General features: G+C 41.6%; 1 pseudogene; it reads left to right on the top strand.

The window, feature by feature from the left end:
* Positions 1-3,753: 3,753 nt before the first annotated feature.
* On the top strand, positions 3,754-5,052 carry LOC136377061 (mortality factor 4-like protein 1 pseudogene; annotated as a pseudogene).
* The last annotated feature ends 2,222 nt before the right edge of the window (positions 5,053-7,274 follow it).

A 7,274-nucleotide genomic window follows, 5' to 3' on the forward strand; every position in this document is an offset into this window, starting at 1 on the left:
TTAAGAAAGGAAAAGTCTCATTTGACATCTGGATTCAAAAAGTGGGCATTGACACAATTCTTTCAGTCACTCGTATCATTGGTACAGCTAATTAAAATATGAAGAACATGAAACATACCTTATTATTTTAGTATCACTCCTTTCATAAGGTAAAGGTATAAATGTTGTTTGGTTACTCAGGGACCACCTGGAAAACCTCAAAGATATTTTAGATGTAAAAGAATTTTAATTTGAATTTGGAGTTTAAATTTAGGAAAGACCAACAACATTTCTATGCATCAGACGAAGCTGTCAGATGCGTTAGGGTGGAGAAGGTCTGCGGTCAAGGAATTTAGGAAAATATTGCAGTTGTATAGGCACGCGGTGATGAGGGCTATCTATCCCTGAGAGGAGAGAGGAAGAAACAGATCTGTGGCCGCAATGAAGTGAGAACTGACAACTTGCGATCACCTAAGAGACAAGGAAAAGGAGCAGCCAGAGATGACATCCAGCTTTGATCCTGGGTCACTGGGATGAAGAAAATTTCAGACAGAAATGAGTTGGTACTATGGTGGAACTGAAGTAAAAAAAAGAAAAGAAAAGAAAGAAAAAAGCAAGTGTAACCTTGTAAAAGAAGAGAAGGAAAGCTATAAGGACTTAACTTTCTTTCATTCATTCATTCACTACATCACCTCATTCCACAAAGTTCTAAAACCATTTATAAAACTACGTACAATATAAGTAGATGAGGGAACTGGTAGATGAGAAAAATAAGCACAGGAAATATCAAATCCAGATGTGCTATTAGCACATAGGGTTGTACTCTATAGACAGTACACTAAATGTTACCAGGGTGATAGTGTGCATTTGGCTCCAAACTTCTTAATGACCTGTGCAGGTCCAGGAGCACTTCCAGTAGAGGGTTCCCAGTATCCCTGAAAGTGAATCTGCTGTTTAGTAGGAGCACAGCTTTTCATGATACTGACACTTGAATATTTTCCTGTTGTTCATAGAAAAAGGACACAACGATGCAAAAGATGATGTAATTTTCCTGTCTATTCCCGCCAGGGATATAAATGGATCAAATGGATTAATATATATATGAACGCACCCAGCCTTTCCCTCTCCCCTGCTCCTTAGAGAGTATTTTGGCTTCGCTCACTCAGTTTTTTTCTCCTCCTTCAACTGTTTAAAGGCAGTGTTGCCTTTGCAGACTGTTTTTTTACCCCTGGATTTTGTTGCTCAATAATTGAGAGGAAAGAAAGAGGAATGGAAAGCCAAGATATGTGTGAACTAAGGTTGAGAGAGGACACTTGGAGAGAACACTTGAAAGAGTTTTGGGAGGAGAGGCTGGCTAAGAGGAGCCGCGAGGCATGAGTGAAGCCCAGTGCGAACAAAACGGTTTTAAGGAACATTGCGGTTGATTATGTATCTCCTTCATACACTTGGAAAATACTAATCAGGCACGGTTTTATTTTGAAATCTTTGTTAATTGTTGGAGATTTTTTTTCCCCTGGGTGTTGGCATCTTTCAGAGACTGTTTCATCACGGATAAGTGTGGGGGCTGCCAAGCGAGACTTGTATTGCTGCACCCTAGCTGTGCACTAGACTAACTCGTTATTGCACGTGTGAGCTGAGAGCAGTTTCCTCTCTGATGGCTAGACGGAGATCTTGAATTGTTAGAACAGAGGCCAAACTTAAGACTTGATCCCCTTGGAGTTGCAGGTTAAGAGAGAGTCCCCTCACATGTGTTCATTAGCATTGTTTTATTAGAAACCAAACCAAACAAGAAGTCTCAAGAAATGGCCAACTTGAAATTGGTTTCTATGTCAATATATATGAATACCTACTTTCTTAAGAAAACTCCGAGAAGAGATCCATGCTCTGCACAGTTGAGATTGTCCTAATGGTCCTAATGGTACATTTAATGGTAAAGACATTTCTTTGTGAGGGCTGCAAAAGCTGTGTGTTCCTAGCCTCTCCTTTCCATGTCTCCACCTCACCTCAGAGATGATTCTGGCTTTGGCCGACGAGTTGTTTTCCTCCTCCCCTGTTTTCTATACTGGGCCCTGCTTTTTGGTAGACCATTCTTTCTGAAGTTCCTGTTGAAGAACTGATAGGAAAGAGAGTGAGATGGTGAAGGACAATGGGTAGGACTAGTCAGGAACGTTCCTGGTGATTTAGGAATTGAGAGGCTCTGTGGAAACTGTAGAGTATGGGGGTGGAACACAGCTGATGTTTCTTTCTGCTTTATTTATTACTTTTTACAACTTTATTGAGTTATACTATATTTCATACATACAATAAACTCCACATATTTAAAGTGTACTATTTGATAGTTTTGATATATGTAGACACCCATGAAATCATCACCACAATCAAGATCATGTATTTATAGATGAGATTTTTAAAAATATTGCTGTGAACTGTGTATTGCCTTTGCTATGTTTAAAAAACACAAGTTAAGCCTCACCTGTGGCGGCGCAGCCGATAAAGTGTCAACCAAGAATACTGAATTCGCTGGTTCGAAACCCTGGGCTTGCCTGGTCAAGGCACATATGGGAGTTGATGCTTCCTACCCCTCCCCCCTTCTCTTTCTTTCTTTCTCTCTCTCTCTCTCTCCCCTCTCTAAAATAAATAAGTAAAAAATGTTTTTAAATAAATAAAAAAAAACCACGAGTTAAGAACTTGCATTATTTTGAAGTTACTTTTAACTTGCTAGATTATGTTCCTTTGACTAGGGCTCCACTCGGATTCTGGGCCATTGTTTCAGTATAATATGGAATTTAGATGGTGGTTTCTTTAATATTCTTCAATTGAAAATGTAACAACAAATGTAATGTTACAGCTGACAAGCGACTGGGGAGAGGGAAGGAGGCACAGCGGTGCCGCCACGGTTGCTGCGCGGTCTGCTTGAGCCGAGGGCAAAGTTTCTCATCTCCAGTAGAACAATGAATTATGTGCCTTTTGGCAACATTCTTATAACTGAGCTTTGGATAAATCTTAGACCACAAAGTTGAAAGTTGTAATATTTAGCAAAAACTTGGAGTGGAGGAGTCAGAGCTCCTAATGAATACCAGATCCAAATGCTTTGGCAATCAATAGAGCCGAGAATAAAATTTTGATCCTCTTACTGAAATTAAAGAGCATGATCAGGATGGTGGTCCAGACAGATGGCTTCCCACTCTGAGGTGGGAGAAGCAAAGCCTCCTCAGGAAACAATTCTAGGTCTATTCTACTTTAGAGATGACTCCCGGACTCCGAAGTTCTGTGGCGTGGAACAGATCGGGTCAGGTTGCAACATTTTTAAAGAAGATAATATTATTTTGACCACAGAAGTCATAGAAAAATCTAAATAAAGTTCCCATGGAACTTCTGATTTTAAGCATACCTTTCTGGTTTGCTCCCAAGAGAAATTAAATGTAAATTGTATCCCCAGGTAAATCACTTAATTTGACTTGCTGTAATCAGGACACTTGCAACTTCAAATAACAGAGACCCTGATTCAACTGACCCAAACCTATGATGGGTTTATTATCCTATATAAAAAAGTGCACAGGTTGGGCAGCTCCAGAGTTGGTTAGTTTAGTTACTAAAAGACATCATCAACAATCCAGGCAGTGAGGTGTTTGGGCGCCAGCAAATTGCTCCCAGGATGTAGAGCTGGTGCTGCCCACGGTGCGTCACACGCATCTGGGTGGGGTGGCAAGTGGCGGGGGGCTGGGGGTCACTGGGGTGGCAGGAGAAGGGGGCAGTGGCAGTGAATCCTTGGAAATGGCGCCGAAGCAGGACCTGAAACCTCAATTCCAGGAGGGTGAGTGACAGCTGTGTTTTCATGGGCCTCTTCTTTATGAAGCAAAGCGTGTAAAGGTTGCCATCAAAGACAAACAAGTGAAATACTGTACACACTACAGTGGTTGGAATAATAATTGGGATGAATGGGTTCCAGAAAGCAGAGTACTCAAATATGTGGACACTAATCTGCAGAAACAGTGAGAACATCAAAAAGCCGATCAGGAGCAACATGCAGAGGGGTCGATGAGAGGGGCTGCCCCGGAAAGAAGACATCTGGTCTGCAACAGATAAGTGGTGGAGAGAAAGACAAAAAAGAATGAACAGAAAACACCTGGAAATGGAGATGGTGACAGTACCAGTGAGATACCCTCCTCACAAGAAATAACTGAGTAGATCCTGCTGTTGAAAGTGAGAAAACACCTGACCAGGCGGTGGTGCAGTGGATAAAGCGTTGGACTGGGATGCAGAGGACCCAGGTTTGAAACCCCAAGGTAGCTGCTTTGAGCATGGGGTCACTGGCTTGAGTGTGGGATCATAGACATGACCCGATGGTCACTGGCTTGAGGCTAAAAGTCGCTGGCTTCAAACCCAAGGTTGCTGGCTTGAGCAAGGGGTCACTGGCTCAGCTGTAACCCCCCAGTCAAGGCACATATGAGAAAACAATCAATGAACAACTAAGGTGCTGCAACGAAGAATTGATGCTTCTCATCTCTCTCCCTTCCTGTCTGTCTGTCCCTATCTGTCTCTCTCTTTCTCTCTCTCTCTCTCTCTCTCTCTGTGTGTCAAAAAATTTTAGGAAACATTCATGAACAGAGTTCAAGATGAAGATTCCTAAAGAACTCAAACCATGGCTTGTTGATGAGTGGGACTTTACCGGGCAGAAACGATCTTTTCTCTTCCTGCTGACTCGAGGGAAAGACAGATAAGATAATAAGGAGCTTTCTTTTAATGAAGTTGTGATGGAGGTAAAAGAGTACTTCAGTGTAATGTTGGACACACAGTTACTCTGCAATTGGAGAGCTTGCAACATGCTGAAATCCTCGCAGATCACCCTGACGCATCATGTCCCAGGTGTGTGAAGTGCCCCATCTACTGAGATTATTTGTACAAATTGAAGTGATGTTGGCCTATCCACCTCTGAATGAGAAGAGCCTTGCTTTATTACTGAATTAACTTCATGATTTCCTAAAATGCCTGGCAAAGAATTCTGCAACTTTGTCTAGTGCCAGTGATAATGAACTGGATGTTTGGATCTCTGTAACACATTTCTGTTATTAATCTTTCTCTTGTACAGATGATATACTTTGAAAATGTTAATGTGTCACAGAATTGATGTTCGTTTCCTGTTTGATTTTTAAACCTAGAAAATAAGAGGTCCCAGCTCCTTTTTCTTTCCTTCTTTTTAATTTCAATTTCAAAGTTGCTACCAGTGCATTGATGGACAACAGAGAGACATACTATAAAGTGTTTTATTGTTTACTTGACAAAGCTGCTTTTGAATGCTGGTGACTCTATTCCTTTGACACTATGTAATTTTATAATATATGTTAATGCTATATAACAAAATGCTCTGATTTTTAGTGCCAAAGGTTCAGTTTAGTGCATATAGCTGATTACACTTATCCATCTGTACTCTTCTATTATTATCATTATTATTATTACTATTAGTGCTTAAAGTAAAGAGCTTATCCTTTGCAAGCCATCCACATTGTTACTTAGGCATTTTATCTTTGCTCAGATTGTTGAAGAGTAGTACCTTTTTATGGCTTTTGTATTTGTGTCTAGTGCACATTTTTTGTTGTTGTTTTTAATTTTTTATTTATTGATTTTGAAGAGAGAGGGAGAGAGAGAGACAGAAACATTGATCTCCTGTATGTGCACAGACTGTGGATCAAACTGGCAAGTTCTGTGTTTCAGGGTGACACTCTAACCAAACAAGCTAATCTGCCAGGGTTCTAATGCATGTTTTAACATGATAGATGCAATGCATTGTGTAGCTACAGCTTCTGGAAAAGCCAACCTTTTAAGAATTGTTTTTCAGATCTTCAGTAAATTTTTTTTTTAAATAAATAGAAAAAAGCTTTTCATCATTAGAGTGTCAGCTTCAATTTCAGGTTGATGTTGCTCCTATCACAAGATGGCTGCAGAAGTGCTAAGCATCCTAGTTTAATTTAACAACATCCGGTGGCAATAACACCATTCCTCATTGTTTATCTTTTTTTTTTTTGTATTTTTCTGAAGCTGGAAACAGGGAGAGACAGTCAGACAGACTCCCACATGCGCCCCACCGGGATCCACCCGGCACGCCCACCAGGGGCGACGCTCTGCCCACCAGGGGGCGATACTCTGCCCCTCCGGGGTGTCGCTCTGCCGCGACCAGAGCCACTCTAGTGCCTGGGGCAGAGGCCAAGGAGCCATCCCCAGCGCCCAGGCCATCTTTGCTCCAATGGAGCCTTGGCTGCGGGAGGGGAAGAGAGAGACAGAGAGGAAGGAGGGAGTGGGGTGGAGAAGCAAATGGGCGCTTCTCCTGTGTGCCCTGGCCGGGAATCGAACCCGGGTCCCCCGCATGCCAGGTCGATGCTCTGCCGCTGAGCCAACCGGCCAGGGCCTCATTGTTTATCTTTTTAAGATCCTGCAAGATGTTTCCCCAGAACTCCTCAGCTGGATCCCATCAATATCACACTGACCATAATGGTAGCACGGATCCGCACCTAAATGAACTACGAGCAAGCTGAATGGAACCACCTTGAGAGCCTTAGACCAATCAGGATCAAAGACTGAGCCACTGGGGCAGAGGTGGCTCCTGAAACAAAATCAGCATTCTGCTAACAAGAAAGAAGGGGGAGCAAGCACATCTGTCATGCAGAATTATGGATATAAGCTGACTGAATATTGGAAACATATGCAAAAGTTGATTATTTTCATTGGGATTTATTCTTAAGCCATTGTTTCTGGCAAAATTTTATTAGCAAGACTAAGTCTATAAAGCTCAGTCCTAGTATGCTGCAGTAATATCATATTTCTATTTTTTTAAAAGATTTTATTTATTGATTTTACAGATAGAGGAGGGAGGGCAGCAAGAAATATCAACTCATAGTTGCTTACTGTAGCTGTTCATTGCTTGCTTGTCATATGCATCTTGACTGGGCAAGCCCAGGGTTTTGAACCAGCGACCTCAGCATTCCAGGTCGACACTATATCCACTGCACCACCATAGGCCAGGCAAACTATATCCTTTGCATGGAGAGTATGTGTTTTGATTCTTAATTGCAACCATTTAGCCATTAAAATTCAAGTTCAAAAGAAGGAGGCATGGAACACCTGTCTTTACAGGGTAGCAAATTGGTTATCTGATCAATTAGAAGATTAGTCTTGTCAACCCTAACCCTCAGGAGCTATTAAGGTATAAGTTTTCTATGAATATGATTACCCAGAGGCTCAGTATTCAGTTCATGACTATAGAAACACAGGTCAAAGAAAAGTCAATGACAATTGCTAAT

This window comes from Saccopteryx leptura, chromosome 6, assembly GCF_036850995.1.
Source record: "Saccopteryx leptura isolate mSacLep1 chromosome 6, mSacLep1_pri_phased_curated, whole genome shotgun sequence".
In the NCBI taxonomy this organism is placed as follows: domain Eukaryota; kingdom Metazoa; phylum Chordata; class Mammalia; order Chiroptera; family Emballonuridae; genus Saccopteryx; species Saccopteryx leptura.